This window comes from Eschrichtius robustus, chromosome 3, assembly GCF_028021215.1.
Source record: "Eschrichtius robustus isolate mEscRob2 chromosome 3, mEscRob2.pri, whole genome shotgun sequence".
In the NCBI taxonomy this organism is placed as follows: Eukaryota; Metazoa; Chordata; class Mammalia; order Artiodactyla; family Eschrichtiidae; genus Eschrichtius; species Eschrichtius robustus.
Window position 1 is genome coordinate 29372476 of NC_090826.1, and position 16660 is coordinate 29389135.

At 43.4% G+C, this 16660-nt stretch overlaps 1 protein-coding gene across 4 annotated transcripts in view; it reads left to right on the forward strand.

The window, feature by feature from the left end:
• Window positions 1–5748: 5748 nt before the first annotated feature.
• THRAP3 (thyroid hormone receptor associated protein 3) overlaps window positions 5749–16660 on the forward strand; it is a 71652-nt gene continuing 60740 nt past the window's right edge. For 2 of the 4 annotated variants that reach the window (XM_068539513.1, XM_068539515.1), the window contains exon 1: window positions 5749–5855. The gene's annotated coding sequence lies outside the window, so the exon portion shown is untranslated. Of the gene's footprint in view, window positions 5856–6278; window positions 6468–16660 lie in introns of all 4 variants that reach the window. The other 2 variants (XM_068539514.1, XM_068539516.1) reach the window with 2 other exon arrangements.

Here is a 16660-nt window from a genome sequence, read left to right on the forward strand (position 1 = left end):
ACTTGGTCTGGGATGTGGTCTGGGTGTCGGAATTTTTAAAATATCCCAAGATGACTCCAATGTGCAGACAAGTTTAGGAACCACTGGACTAGAGTATTCTCTGATGGTAGATGCTAGCCAACTGGCTAAGGAGTAACCACCTCCTGCTTAAGCTCAGCCATTAAAAGCCTCCTCTTCCCAATGATCATCAGCAAAACAAGCAACTGTTACCTTGACCAGAATGTTTGGTTTGGTTCTCCTGCAAAGCAGAGATGGAGGTGAAGGCACTTTGGTTGGTCTGAGCAACAGCAAAGGTAACTGCTCCTCTTTTCCACAGGTGGACCTTCAAGCTTAGAGGGTCACACACTGGTGCTAGTGCCAATCTCTTCTGATTTCCCCTCCCACCTTCCTTCTCTGAAAGTCTCTTGTACACAACAGATAGCCCCAGGAGCTTCAGTCTGCTACTCATGACTCCAGCACAGAAGTGACAGATACAGATACTCATTTCAAATGAACGCATTTATTGGCTCATGCATGGAAAAGTCAAGGTGCTACTAATTTCAGGCATGGCCGAATCCAAGGGCTCAAAATGGTATAGCTGAGAATTTGTCTTTCTCAACTCATGGCTCTGCTTTCCAACTCTGTTGGCTTCATCCTCAAGAAGGCTCTCTCCAAATAATGGCAAAGATGACCATTGACAAGTCCAGGTTGGGGACTTCCCTGGTGGTGCAGTGGTTAAGAATCCGCCTACCAATGCAGGGGACACGGGTTCGAGCCCTGGTCTGGGAAGATCCCACATGCCGTGGAGCAACTAAGCCCATGAGCCACAACTGCTGAGCCTGCGCTCTAGAGCCCGTGAACCACAACTACTGAGCCCGTGTGCCACAACTACTGAGCCTGCGTGCCACAACTACTGAGCCCGCGTGCCACAACTACTGAAGCCCGTGCGCCTAGAGCCCGTGCTCAACAACAAGAGAAGCCACAGCAATGAGAAGCCCGTGCAGCGCAACGAAGAGTAGCCCCTGTTCTCTGCAACTAGAGAAAGCCTGCGCGCAGCTATGAAGACCCAACACAGCCAAAAAAAAAAAAAAAAAAAGTCCAGGTTGCTACTCTTCTAGTTTAGCAACCCTAGAAGAAAGAGAGGGCTCTTTTCTCAGTGTTCCAGCATAGGTCTCAGGCTGATGTTCACTCTCTCTGCTAGCCTGGTTTGAGCCACCTACCAATCACTGTGGCCGAAGGAATGAAATGTGCTCATCAGCTAGAGTGGGGGAATGAAGTCATCTCAAAGGATTATCAGAGTGCTGTTACCAGAGGAGGAGGATTGGAAAGATCCTGAGCAGGCACAGCAACAGATGGCCGATCCATTTGCTCCCACGTAGTGGAGGGATGAGATGTGCAGAAACCACAATATAAGGTAGGATCTGACAAATACAGAGTAGATGTTGGGGTACTCCTGATGGAGGGGGACCCTGAACTGACAAGATAAGCCTTTGATAGATGGGGTCATTGGGGAGGAAGGGCATGAGCTGGCATGAGGAGGCAGGAAACCCAGAGTATGGTCAAGACAAGTACACACAACTGGAGCATTGTGTATGAAAGAGCTGAGGCTGGTGAGGACATGGAGTCTAGATGCTGGAAGGCCTTGAGTTTGCCCTTCATCCCAGTGGCAATGGAATGCCTTTGAAGGTGAAGGTGAAGCTGGGAAGATAATCAGAGGTTAGGCCACATGGGACCTTGTAGACCACACTGAGGATTTAGGATTTGGTCTTGAGAGCACTGGAGCCAGGGCTTCAGATCAGAGTTGTATTTGAGAGATAGCACTCGGACTACCTTCTGGAGGATGGCCTGAATGGAAAGAAGCAGGAGGCAGGGAGACTGAGGAAGAGTCCTTAATCATAGCCAACACTTATATACCCTTTACTCTGGCCCAGGCCCTGTTCTAATCACTTTGCACATGTTAAGACATGTGAAGGCCTGAAACAGGGTACTAGGAGATTCACCAGATGTTCTGGGGACAGAATACATGGGACTTTGTGACTGATGCCATATGGTAGATGAGGTAGAAAGAGGAAGCCAGGATTCCTCTGAGATTTTGAACCTGAGCAGTCAGAAGGATAGAGAGCTCCTGTAAGAAACAGAAATAAGAACTGAAGAAAAGTTCATACACGTTTACTGCTGCCAATTCTATGCCTAGCTCACTGCCAGGCCCTAGGAAGACAAAGAACAAGCTCATTGTTGCCTTCCAGGAGATGGCTGTCTGTGGGAGACACAGGCATGTAACGGATGATTTCAATACATCGTGATGAGTGTGGGGAGACTTGTACAAGCAGAGTGGGGTAGGGAGGCAGTAATAGCACATCCATCCACACAGCTGCTCATGCCAGAAACCTAGGGGTCAGCCTTGACTCCTTCTCTCCCTCTTTCATCCAATCACCAAGACCAGTAGATTTGATCTCCTAAGTATCTTTATTTAAAAAAAAAAATTTTTTTTTTGGCTGTGTTTTGTGGGTCTTTTTTGCTGCGTGTGGGCTTTCTCTAGTTGGGGCGAGCGGGGGCTACTCTTTGTTGCGGTGTGTGGGCTTCTCATTGTGGTGGCTTCTCTTGTTGTGGTGCGCAGGCTCAGTAGTTGTGGCTCGCAGGCTCTAGAGCACAGGCTCAGTAGTTGTGGCGCATGGGCTTAGTTGCCCTGCAGCGTGTGGGATCTTCCCGGACCAGGGCTCAAATCCGTGTCCCCTGCATTGGCAGGTGGATTCTTAACCACTGCACCACCAGGGAAGTCCCCCTAAGTATCTTTTGAATCTGCTTACTTTTTTTCATCCCCACTGAAAACACAGTGGATCAAGCCACTGTGTCTTCTCATTTGAACTATTGTGATATACCTCCTAAATTGGTCTCTTCACTTTCATTCTAGTTTGCCCTAATCTATTCTCACACTGAATAAGCCTTTAAAATAGGAATTTCATTTAATCGTTTAGGAAATTTATTTAATCCTTTTTTTTTGGCCATGCTGCGCAGCATGAGGGATCTTAGTTCCCTGACCAGGGATTGAACCCATGCCCCCTGCAGTGGAAGCACGGAGTCTTAACCACTGGATCGCCAGGGAAGTCCCCCTATTTAATCCTTTAAAAAAGGAAATCTGAATCCCTCCCCTGCTTATACACCTTTCAATGGCTTCCCATTGCTCTGAGAGTAAAATCCAATATCCTCAACGTGGACTACCCAACCCAGCAGGACCTGACCTCACTAAGCTCACTGTGCTTTAGTTCCTGTTACACTCCAGAGTCAATAGTAGGCCTAACAATATATAGGATGTGCCAAATTCCTTCAGGCCACAGGGCTTTCCCGTGTGTTGTTCCTTCTGTCTGGAATGAATGCTCTTCCCCAATTCTCAACCTAGTTAACTGTAAGTTTATCGGTCAGTTCCTCAGGGAAGCCTCCTCTGACCTTCAAGTCTAGGTCAGGACCTCGGGATTCTCTGTCAAGAATGAGCAAACTTTTTCTATAAGGGGTACATAATAAATACTTCAGGTTTTGCAGGTCATAGAGCATCGCAACTATTCAACTCAGGGTCACAGCAGCCATTGAAAATACATAAACAAATTTATGGATGCTGAACTTTGAATTTCATATATACTTCTCATGTGTCATGAAATATTAGTATTCTTTTGATTTTTTTCAACCATTTAAAAATGAAAAAACAATTCTTAGCTTCTGGCCATAAAAAAACTGGAGGCGGGCTAGCATTGGCCTGTAGGCCACAGTTTGCCAACCCCTATTCTGTGTTGTTTTATATATATACGTCTCATATAATTTCCTGTGTTGCCCTTATCACAAGTAGTAATTAATTATGCATGTGACAGACTCCTTAATGTTGTCTCTCCAGTTAGAATTAAGCTCTGTGAAGACAGGGACCACATTTATTTTGTTTACCATTTTCCTCCTGAGCTTCTAGCACAGGGCCTGGACCATAGTAGGTGCTCAACAAATGAATGGAGTGATAAGGTGTTCTTTTCCTTGAGAGGCACTCCAAGCTTAGCGGAGAATACAGACGTATGCACAATTTTAATTAGGTAATGCTTATTGGAGAAAAGAGTTCAGTTTTCCGCAGGTTCAGTTTGAGATACCAGTGGGAAATCAGGGTATGGTGACAAACATCTGGAACTGAGTTGATGCTAAGACATAGATAAGGGAGTAAAATTCACAGAAGAGCTGCAAAAGCTACCTGAGTGTGCCAATCACTTAAGGAGAGAGGTCACTCAGGGAGAGAGGTTGAATGAGAAGAGAGAGAGGAGGCTGGAACTATGGGGTAAGTTTATGGGCTAGGGAAGGGGCAGAGGTAGGAGAAAGGTAAGAGATCGAACACAGAGGTGTTTTGGAAATAAAGACTAATGACTATGTATTTTTGTATCTACCTAGTTTACCACCGTGTTCTTAGTATCTTGCACTAGGCATAGCCTATAGTAGACACTCAGAAAATCTGTGAATTGAAAATGAAATTGAAACAGAACCTCTCAAGAAGCACTACACAGCATGCAGCCTACAGGAAATGCTCAAAGAAAGAAAACAGTGTGGAAGGAATGCTGCTGAGGCCAGTAAGGGTGAGAGCTGATGTGGCACCATGTGAGATTTGAGTTGAGCCTAGTGAGTTTTTCTCGCAGGAAGAATAGATTCAATATTTTTTTTCACCTTTACTTTGTTTACTTTGTCCTGGGGATGCAGAAATCCATCAAAACTGATCTTTGTTCTAAAGAGCTCACAGTCTGGTGGGGAAGAAAAACACAGTCCTTGATATATAAGATGGAAATGTACTGTGGGAGGACAGAGATGAGGAATAGCTAGTAAACTTGGAAGGCTTCACAGAAGAGGTGACATTGGAGCTCAGTCTTAAAGCTTGGCGTTCAGTAGGGTAGGAATTCTAGCGCAAACCAGCCTGTGCAAAAACCTTGATAAATGCCGTGGTTGTCAGACTGCTATGTGCGTTAAGAATCACTGGAGAAGTCTGTTTATAATGCAGATTCCAAGGCTATACCTCCCGGGAAATTTCTGGTTCTATACGTGAGGGCATCCACTTTAATAAGCTTTACAGGACCACACTCTTTAAAACCTCTTTATGTGCTCCCATTGTCGTCGGAGGTGGGGGGCAGCTGTGGCGGGAGATGAGGGTGGAGACATCTTTGCCCACCCGGGCTTCTGGGTCTCCATAGGAGCACACTGTCACAATAAAAACAAATTCATTTTGACTCGCGCTTTCAGGGTAGTAGATGCTTTCGTGTGCCGTACTTTGTCGGAGTCCCGCAACAACTCTGTGGGGTAGAAATTAAGAGTCTCATTTCATAGGGGAGGCAACTGAGGCTCAGAGAGGGGAGATTTGCTCAAGGTCACGAAGCGGAAGGTGGCAGGGCAGAGACCGAAAGCCAGGCTAGCAGATTCCCAGCTCAGAGACTTTCCGACTACGAAGGGAGGCCGCGAGTGGGTGGGGCTCAGGCCCTTGCTCCAGGCTGCTTCCAAAATGGTGGGGGCCTTGGCGTCAGCAACGCCCCCGCCCCTTCCGTCCACCTCCCTCCTTCTTCCCCAGGCCACCCAGGCGGGGGGAGGGGATGGAACGGAGCAGCCCACGTGACTGCCGACAACCTGGCGCGTGACGCAGAGCGGCGGGCCCGGCGCTCGCCTTGCCTTGTGGGAAACGTAGTTCCGTAGACCGTCAAGCTGACCAGGAAGGCGGGACCTAGGACTACACTTCCCAGGAGGCCGCGGGGCGACGCCGCAGCTGACGCCGTCGGAGAGCTGAGACGCGGGGCGCGCTGTCGGGCGGGGGGTAGGTTCGGGCCGGTTGTGCCGTTGCGAGGCTGCTGCTGCGATCGCTGAGGTGGGCCCAGGTGAGTGAGGGCCTTTGATAGGAATTAGGGCAGCTCAGTCTGCTCCACTCGTTTCGTCTTTTATCTTTTCTCCGCGGCCGCTGGCTCAGGGCGCGCGGCAGGCCTGGCGCGGAGCCTCTCCCCTTCGCCTGCTCCTCGGCTTCTTCTGAGCGGGCCCTGCTCGCTCCGGCTCCTCCCCCTCCCCGCCCTTCAGGGCTTCCCCTCGCTCCGGCCTAGCTCCCGACGCTCAGGGCCGCGTTTTCTCCGGAGCACCCCCTATCCTTCTTTTTCTTGCTTGCAAGCTGACAGGGAGGGGCCTCCACCTCCTCTGTCTCCCCCCTTAGGCGGGTGAATCCTATTATTTGGATTTCTCCTTTTCACGGAACTCTTGAGTGCCCTTCCCCCCAGCCTAATCTTCATTGGCCTGGATCTGTCTTCTTCTAGGGCGCATGTGGCTGGCACTCAGTAAATGTTGGTACCTCTTCCGTTCTTTTCTGCCTTGTGGCCAGAGGAGGTATAGTCCACATTTATCACCCACGGGAACATTGGTGAGCCCACTTTGATTTCTCTTACGCTGGAGGTGAGGCCGACTTGCGTTCCAGTAGTAATTGGCGTGTGTTCTGCCTGAATAAGGTAATTTCCTTCATCTCCCTTAGCACCTAAGCAACTTTTATCAGTTATCCTCTTTGCCTTTCTAAGTCTTAGGGATGGAGTATGGTGGCAGAAACTGGCGAGTAGCGCTGGTGCCCAGCAGTTGGAGCCGTCAGTGGTAGTTGAGTGTTTACGGGGAGGTTGTTCATTGGATTGAAGGAAAAGCCTCAGAGCGTGGTAGAACCTGGCGGGAGAGAGCCGATGAAGCTTCTGGTGGCAGCGTAACGGAAGGATCCTGGAGCCAGCTGCCTGGGTTCAAGTTTTGGCTCTGCTAGCTTTTGGTTTCAGGTCGAGTAGCTTCACTTCCAGGTCCCTCAGTTTCCTTATCTGCAAAATAGCGGCAACACTGGTTATTTTATAGGGTAACTGTGAAGGTTAAATGAGGTAAATTGAAAACCGCTTAGCTCATTACGTACCATATATTAAGCACTATTATCATTATAGTCACTTTTAGAATTTATAGGTTGTAGGTCCAGAGTGGAAAGGCACGTATCACACCATCTTTTTCTTCCCCTTTCAGATGGCCCTCCCTTTTCTTGTTTGTGGCAGTAGTGTTTGTTGTAGTTTTTCCTGTTATCTAGACAGACTGATGTGTGTATCAAGCCTGTTAAAGAGCCAAAGCTGGCTGCTGCCATGAACAACTTGTGGAACAAACTGGGCTTAGTTTGTTCTCTACTGGGAAATTTGTTTTGTGAATTAGTATACACACTTTAGCAATATCAAAAGCAGTTTTTTTCTGCAGCCATTTAAGCTTGATTGTATTTTGTAGAAGAGTGGATTGAAGTTTCTGTTAGGAACTGTTTAACTGAAAGCCTTTACGTTCAATACAGTTCCATCTCTGCTTTTTACATCTCTTAGCACTAGTGAAAGATCTCCGGTTTTGGAGACTGGTGTTTTTAGTCTGCATACTAGGTACAGTCCAATTCTAGCGGTGGTGGTGGTAATAGTAGTCATAGCAGCAGCAGTAGTAGTAGTTCTTTAGCATATTAGTTTAATAGCATAACTAGTACAGGTATTTTTTTTTATTAATTTATTTTTTATTTTTGGCTGCATTGGGTCTTCATTGCTGCGCGCGGGCTTTCTCTAGTTGTGGTGAGCGGGGGCTACTCTTCGTTGTGGTGCGCAGGCTTCTCATCGCGCGGTGGCTTCTCTTGTTGCGGAGCACTGGCTCTAGGCACGCGGGCTTCAGTAGTTGTGGCACACGGGCTCAGTAGGTGTGGCTCGCGGGCTCTAGAGCGCAGGCTCAGTAGTTGTGGCGCACGGGCTTAGTTGCTCCGCGGCATGTGGGATCTTCCCGCACCAGGGCTCAAACCCGCGTCCCCTGCGTTGCCAGGCGGATTCTTAAGCACTGCGCCACCAGGGGAGTCCCCAGATTCACATTTCATTTTAAAATCGCTTTTGCCAAGGGTGTAGAAAATGGATTGTGGGGCTATCAGTTAAGAGGCTGTTGTACTGGTGTAGCCTGGAGATGATAGTTGCCTGAAGTAGGGAGATGGAGTGGAGATGCGTTGGTGGAAAGAAGCGGAGGGTTTTGAGATCAGGTAGTTTTAATATTCTCTAGAGCAAGACGTTCTTAGTACGGTCCATGGACTATAGGGAGCTCATGAACTCTAAAATTTTTGTGAGGGAAGTGCGTTTTCTCAAAGGGTCATTACCTTCCATCATTCATTGGAATCTCAAAATTTAAGAACCAGTGCTGTAGAGTTTGTAATGCAGGTTTTTTTTTTTTTTTTTTTGGCTGCACCAGGTCTTAGTTGCTGCACGTGGGCTCTTTGTGCAGATTTATAACCCATAAAAAAGTAATTGCCCGTGGCTTACCAGGAGAGTTAAGAGTCATGGGTACCCTTTCTAAAAGATTGCCTTTTTTTAAAAATAAATTTATTTTATTTATTTATTTTTGGCTGCGTTGGGCCTTCATTGCTGCGTGCGGGCTTTCTCTAGTTGTGGCGAGTGGGCTTTTCATTGCAGTGCCTTCTACTGTTGCGGAGCACGGGCTCTAGGTGCAAGGGCTTCAGTAGTTGTGGCACGCGGGCTCAGTAGTTGTGGCTCATGGGCTCTAGAGCACAGGCTCAGTAGTTGTGGCACAGAGGCTTAGTTGCTCCGTGGCATGTGGGATCTTCCCGGACCAGGGCTCGAACCCGTGTCCCTTGCATTGGCAGGCGGATTCTCAACCACTGCGCCACCAGGGAAGCCCAAGGTTGCCTTTCTTTAGGGAATCGTATTTTGTATGTTTTAAACCAAAGTTAAATGCTGTGCCACAGGAAAATCACCTTTTAGTTTCTTTTTCTCTAGGAGTTACGGGCCGATGCACATACTGAGGAAGCTAAACATTAGTGAGCTCAGTTTCACGAAAATCCATATCCATTCCTACTGTTTTCTTCCATTGGGTTTTGTTTACAGTTCCTATTTTAGTGGTAGAAGTGGAGTACCTTAGTGTGTGAAGAGTGAGATTGTTTTCTTCTTGCTTTCCTTCTAACAGTTAGGGGTTTCATACGTATGTTTATATATTTTGTAGTGTATTTTTCAGATGATAGTGTGTTACTGGAAGCATAGGGTGTGCTTTTTTCCACAGAGTTAGAGCTCTACCACTGAAAGAACCATGTATTTTTCTTTTTATGGCAGAGGTTGAAGACTGAAGGCTCATGGACTAAATCCAGTCGGCAGATGTGTTTTGTTTGGCTCACACAGTGTTGTAAATTTGAATTACTTGTCAACAGTGAAAAACAGGGAGATTTCATGTAAAAATGTGGATTCAGGCTGTTTTGAAAAATCAGATCTGGCAGCCATGGACCTGTGTTTCTGCTTGCAGCAGCAATCTTTTATAGTTGGGCACGTCCTTATATCACCACTAAAAATTTTTTTTTCTGCTTTGGTGCTTTATTTCTTTCTTTTGTTTCTTCTTTAAAATAAAAAAGGAAATTTTAGATAACTTCAGAAGAGGGAGATGGAGCAGTGCAGTGGGGAGGGGAGGGCCCAAAACATTGAATTATTTTGTTTCCACACTAAAGAAACCCAAGGGCTTTTAGAAAGCAAAAGGCATTGATCTGACCCCTGCCCATGCCTTTTTAGCTGGCACATGTGTAGTGTCCTCATTTTTGTTCTGCCTGATTTGCTTTGTAGCATCTGGAATGCAGTAACTGCACAGCTTGGCTTGTTTCAGAAGATAGAGGCCAAGCAAAGAGAAGTTGCTGAATGTCTAATTAGAAGACTTTTGGTGCCTGTCCTGAGGCAAAAGTGTGTATATGTGTGTGTGTGTGTGTGTGTGTGTGTGTGTTTAATGTATGCGTTTGTGAAGTCCATCGCTTTGCTTTCAGAAATCCTGTGTGTTTTTTGGAGAGGTTCATAACTCAATTTTATTTTTGTTTATTTTAATAAAAAGGGCAGGATACATAAAGGATTTAAAAAAAAATTATTTGGCTGTGCTGGGTCTTAGTTGCGGCGTGCAGGATCTTCATTGCTTTTAGTAGAGGCATGTGGGATCTAGTTCCCTGACTGGGGATTGAACCCGGACCCCCTGCATTGGGAGCATGGAGTCTTAGCCACTGGACCACTGGGGAAGTCCCTACAGAAAGGATTGATAGAGGAAGTCATAGAGGTGAGACTGCTTTCTGAAGTTACTGTAGAGATTTCTTCACTCCAGGACCCTCCACTGTATCAGGGTTTCCTGGAAGATGATCCCATTGTATCTAAAGGATGTGTCCTATGTGTTCTAGAGTCTTGACTAAAACCTTTGGCTACCAGACTATGGGCTATCAGAAAAAAACTTTAAAAATGAAGGAGATTGAGGAAGTTGGTCAGGCTCCAGAGTGGGGTTGCCCAATAAAGAAAAAGAATTGGGTAAATTTTTTAATGTAAAAAAAAATTCTTGTTTCAGGTGTAATAAAGTTATCCTTTAACAAAGCCTTTTTTTTGGCTGCACAGCATGCGGGATGTGGGATCTTAGTTTCCCGACCAGGGAGACCAGGGATCAAACCCCGCGCCCCCTGCAGTGGAAACGCGGAGTCCTAAGCACTGGACCTCCAGGGAAGTCCGACTCTAGCAGTTTTGATGTCCCTTTGTATGCATGTATCACATTGGAAAGTGTTCTGAGAGAGGCTTTCCTTGACGACCTTATCATTAACCAATACCCCTCCCCAACCCCGCGTTATTACTATGGGACATTACATTATTTTTCATCTATTGTGTCTTCACCTCTTTAGAGAGTGAAGCAGGGATTTGTTTGATTCACTGCTGAATCCCTACACTTAGGACATTCTCTGTTAAATAGAAGAGGCTTAGTAAATATTGAGAGAAAGGATGAATTAATATGGGAATAAATAGATGGCTGACTGGGTGGCAGTCTCTGGAAGTGCTCCCACTATCGAGTTCTAGCTCACTCAGATTCTGTTAAGCTACCTGTTGAAAATAATTTGTATGGCGGTTGGTGAGGAGATTGCCAAGGGGCAAGAGGGTACTTACTGGAGTGATAAAAATATTCTGTTGTTGGGTTGGTGTTCACATAGTATATTTTGTCAAAACTCACTGAACTGTATCTTTAAAATGTGTACATCTATTATATATGTTATAATAATTTATAAAAATTTGTATTGAAAACTCATTCTCTAAAGGCTGTTCTGTAAAACTGAGGTAACTCTGTAGGTAGGCTGTGGTAATGATTGTTTTCCTTGAATTTTTGGTAAGTTTAGCCAAGTATAGGTGGGACAGGAAGTTTTAAAATACTCTGGAGTGAGGAGGTGCCTCAGGCATTATGAGGGAAGGAGGCTAAGCTGGCCAGGCTCTGAATAGCCCACCTCCATTTCAGTCTGAGGTGCTGCATTGATATTTTGTACTTTGGGGTTTGGTAGGGGATATTTTCTGTTGCACTTTTAGCAGAATATTTTCAGCTCCAGTGTTCATTTAATAGGGCATGGTCATGGAGTTACATGATCTGTGGTACCTAGAGACCTTGGAGTGAGATGAGAAATGGAAGTCCTTGTTTCTTATCAGTTTTTTGTTGTTTTTAATTAAACTGGGACCTTGGGGCAAGTTGCTTAACCCTTCAGTGTATCTGTTCAATTTCAGATGGAGATGGAAATCTCTTACCTACCTCCAACAAGGGTTATTGTGATGGCTAGATGATTAGCCCAGTGCCAGGGCACATAGTAGGGATTCAACAAATTAATTTTATTATATATGGAAGATGGATTGCTTGTTAGCTACTTGGGAAAGGGAAGTAGTTATATGGCACTAAATCTGAAAGGACAGTGAGAAACACCCAGAGCCCTCAACTGATAGCATATGGAAAGTGCTGAGTACATGATTAAGTTGGTATTTCAAGATTGTGAGGGAAGGATGACTTAATTATTCAATAAACAGCTCTGGAACAGTTGGCTAACCTTTTTGCAAAGTACGTTAACTTGAAAGAATAAATCACGTGAAAATGAGAGATACAGATTAAATCAAAAATGAAGTACCATTTTTTCCCTCAGATCTCCATCATGATAAAAAAAACAATATGACAGCTATTGTTGGTGAGGGTGTGGGGAAATGGACATTCTCAAGTACTCCTGGTAGCAATATAAGGTGCTGTAGCTGTTCCGGAGAACAACACAATGTACCTGTGCTTTTAGGAATATACCATAAGGAAATAATTGCACAGGTCCTTAAAGATAAGGATAATCATTACAGTGTTATGTTAAGTGAAAAATTAAAGGCAACCTAAATGTACAACACTAGGGAGCTGCTTATGTTATAGCATGTGTGTACAGTGGAATGCTAGGTAGAAAAGAGATGTAGATTGGAGCACCATATTTGTTGACACGATACAATGTGTAGAAAAATGCCCAGAACTGATGCTTTTGTTCTGTTCAAAAGCCTTTCTGACTCTCCATTTCCTCCTTAGTCAGTGTTTATTAAGCATGTACTGAGCTTTAGATTCTGTTGGGGAAAAATTACCTTAAATATGTGGTCTGTGGTCTAGATCTGCACAGTTCATTTTGGTAGCCACTAGCCAAATGTGGCTAGCTCACTTAGAGTTAATTAAAATTAAATACTTAGTATATTTACTTAGTATGGTTTTCACACTAGCCATATTTCAGGTGGTCAGTATCAGCAACATGAGAATGGTGGCTGCCATTTTGAGTAGCATAGATATGGAACATTTTCCTCATCTCAGAAAGTTCTGTTAGCGTGGATCTAGATTGTCTTTTCATGTTTTTGTCAGCATTGCTTCTGCATATGATAGGTGGGGCCTCATAGTAGTTGCAGTTTTCTCCCCTTTACAAAAGAATTTTGGACTTTCCTTTGGCTATCATTTATGCATCACCATTTTCATAATATTTAAACTCTTTTTACCTCTTAGCCCACAATGGGTTTGTTCAGAATGCAGAGAGAATGCTACCTATGTGGCCAAAGGGGAAAACATGGGGACGATTTTGCTAAACCTCCTAGTTCTGGATTAGAATTTTTTTTAACCTATTAGAGTTTCTGTTCTTCATTTTAAAAACAACTGAGCAGGAACTGGAATTGAGATTCATGCATGGATTGTTTTTGACATTGTTTGGCTTTTCGTTTTTTGGGGAAAGAAGGCATTAAATACTTATTAAATGTCTACTAAGTGCTAGGCATTTACTAAAATGAAAATAACGTGGTATACAGATCTTTACTAATTGATGTACTTTTAGGATTTAATTTCTGTCCAGGTTAGTTATTTTTTAGAAGTGGATGGATTTATTGCTTAAATCGGGGCTTCAAATATTGCCTTCAGAATATTGGTTATTTATGTTGGATGAGCTAAATCTTAATTTGTTATTTTGAGGCTAGGGTAGGCAAATATATTCCCACTGTGTTAGTGTTATTACAGTTGTGATGATCCCATTGAATGTGGCTAAAATGAACTTTTAGAAGATTTAGTGTAAGTTGGCTTTTACATTCTCTCATCTCTTTAGGCTCGTGTTTCTCTTACACTGGGTAGGGTTAGTTGCTCTGCATCAAGTGTTTTTCGTAGGGATGAAAATTTCTTTGATTTTTTTTTTCCTCCAGTGTTTTATTATGAAAGATTTCAAGCATGCAGGAAAGTTGAAAGAATTGTACAGTGAGTACCCGTATGCCTGCCACCTAGATTCTACACTTGTTAGCATTTTGCTATGTTTACTTTATCACATATCTTTATACTCATCACTCCACCGTATTTTTTTTCCAGGTTTTTTTGTTGTGGCTAAATATACAGAACATAAAACTTACCATGATAATAATTTTTAAGTGTGCAGTTCAGTGGTATTAAGTACATTCACTGTTGTGCAGCCATCATCACTGTTCATCTCCAGAATGTTTCATCTTGCAAAATCGATACTTTATACCCCATTAAATAGTCAGTCCCCATTCTCCCTTCTATCCCCAGCCTCTGACAACCATCATTCTACTTTGTCTCTTAAGGTTTAGACTGCTCTAAGTACCTCATATAAGGGGAATCAAAGAATATTTGTCTTTTTGTGACTAGCTCACTTCAGTTAGCATAATGTCCTCAAGGTTCATCCATGTTGTAACATGTCAGAATTTCCCTTCATAATATTCCATTGTATGTAGGTATATACCACATTTTGCTTATCCATTTATCCATTAGTCAGACACTTGGGTTGTTTCCACGTTTCAGCTATTGTGAATAATGCTGCTGTGAACCTAGGTGTACAAATATCTCTTCAAGACCTCGCTTTCAGTCCTTTTGAGTATATACCCAGAAGTGGAATTGCTGGATCACATGGTAATTCTATGTTTAGTTTTTTGAGGAACTGCCATTCTCTGCTGTTTTCCACAGTGGCTGCACCATTTACATTCCCAGCTACAGCTCCAATTTTTCCACATCCTCACCAGCATTTCCTCCCTCCCTCCCTCCCTTCCCTCCGTTCCTTCCTTCCTCTTTTCTTTTTTTTTTAAATAGTAGCCATTCTAATGGGTGTGGGGTAGCTTTGGTTAGCATTTCCCTATTGATTAGTGATGTCCTCTTTTCATATGCTGTGGACCATTTGTATATCTTCTTTTGAGAAATATTTGTTCAAGTCCTTTGCCCATTTCCTTATTTTTTTTGGAAGCATTTTAAAGTAAGTTGCAGAAATCAGTACATTTTATATTTAAATGCTTCAACATGCATATCATTAGCTAGAGTTCAGTATTTATGATTGAACTCTTATGAGTCTCTTTGGGGGAGGACAGGGAGGTACAATTTACACACCTAAATGTGACCATCATTTCTTTAATTTATACGTGCTTGGATAGAGAGATTTTGAGTGCCAGTTCTTAGCTGGAATAGTTCCCTTTCCTCTGATTTAATGATGTTTGTCTCAAGTTAGATTTACTTTTGTCAAATTAATATTGTGACCATATAATTTATCTTTTTGAACCAGGACACTATTGAGAGAGGGGATGCTATTAATACACTGGGACAGCAAGTGTAAACTGACTATCTTGAGCAAACCTGGATATAAGGTCAACCTAAATATTAAAGAAGAACGTTTATAGATTGAGATTTTTTTCAAAGTAAATGCTTATTTAAGCACTTTACATGCATTATCTCGTTTAATCCTGTATTTTACAGGGTAAGTGAAGAGTTTCTTGTTTTACAAATAAAGTTGAGGCATAAGAGATTAATTTAGGAAGAGATAAGATTTGAACCTAGGTCTGACTCTAAACTTCCACTCTTAGCATCTGCTATATTGCTCAGAGTAAGGGTCCAGGGAGTGGATTGACCAGTAAATGAGGAGAGTCCTCACATAACAGAACATCCCATTTTGTTATTGTCATGCTTATTAGATCCAGAGTTAAATTATTTAAATTTCTCTTCAAGAATAAATGGACTTGGGGCTTCCCTGGTGGCGCAGTGGTTGAGAATCTGCCTGCCAATGCAGGGGACACGGGTTCGAGCCCTGGTCTGGGAAGATCCCACATGCCCCGGAGCAACTAGGCCCGTGAGCCACAATTACTGAGCCTGCGCGTCTGGAGCCTGTGCTCCGCAAGGAGAGGCCGTGACAGTGAGAGGCCCGTGCACCGCGATGAAGAGGGGCCCCCGCTTGCTGCAACTGGAGAAAGCCCTCGCACAGAAACGAAGACCCAACACAGCCATGAATAAATAAATAGATATATATTAAAAAAAAAAAAAAAAAGAATAAATGGACTTGAATCTACCAGCCGGCTGCAGAGGCTTTTTGATTCGCCTTGCTGCAAATAGAATGACAGAAGATGTATTTCAGAATCAATAATATTTGCCTAGCTTTTTTTTTTTTTTGGCCGCTCAGCATGGCTTGTGGGATTTTAGTTCCCTGACCAAGGATTGAACCCGGGCCCTCAGCAGTGAAAGTGCAGAGTCCTAACCACTGGACCCCCAGGGAATTCCCTTGCCTAGCTTTTTGTGTCTTTCCATCTTTAAAATGAAAATACGCCTTCCTTCCTACCTTCCTTATTTTGAGAGAATTAGAGTATATATATTTTGACACTAACATAAAGAATACATGAAAACTTGTATAGTTCAGTATCTTATGCAACTTAGCATAGTCACATGCCATCATTTCTTTTATTACTAAATGGTTATTAAATGGTTTGGATATGTAAAAGTGATGAAAATCCTATCTCACGTAAGTTTAGGCACAAATAGAATTAGTCTAGGGCTGTTTTTTTTTTTTCCTTGTGCTGTTTTGACAGTTGAATGAACAGTGTTAGTTGAGCACTAGAAATTCTCAGATGTAATTGTTTTGAATGTCATTTGAGTTTAGCCACTGCAGTGAACCATCTCTTCAACAAATTGTTGGACTCTTGGTTCAGAAGCAGTGGATCCAAAATTCATTGAAAGAACGATACATAGAGTGTCATTTAATTATTGCAAATGCTTTGTCATATCATTTATTATCATTTTTTAATATTTTTGAAACATCTTCTCTTTGAGAGAAGGCAGCTTAATGAAAAAAATTTTAACATGGTTAGCCCAAAGAGCAGCTTCCTGATAAAATCTGGTACCTGCCCTGACCATTAATGTGTTGAGGTATTTTCATACATGAGCCATGAATGTGAATCAAAGGTTAACTGTTTAATTTTGAAGTTGTCAACTAGCATTGCTGGGGTTTTTAGGAAACTAAGACTTTATGTGCTGGTCAAAATTATACATAAGCTGTAACTTAAATTCCAGATATAATATGTATATATAATATTAT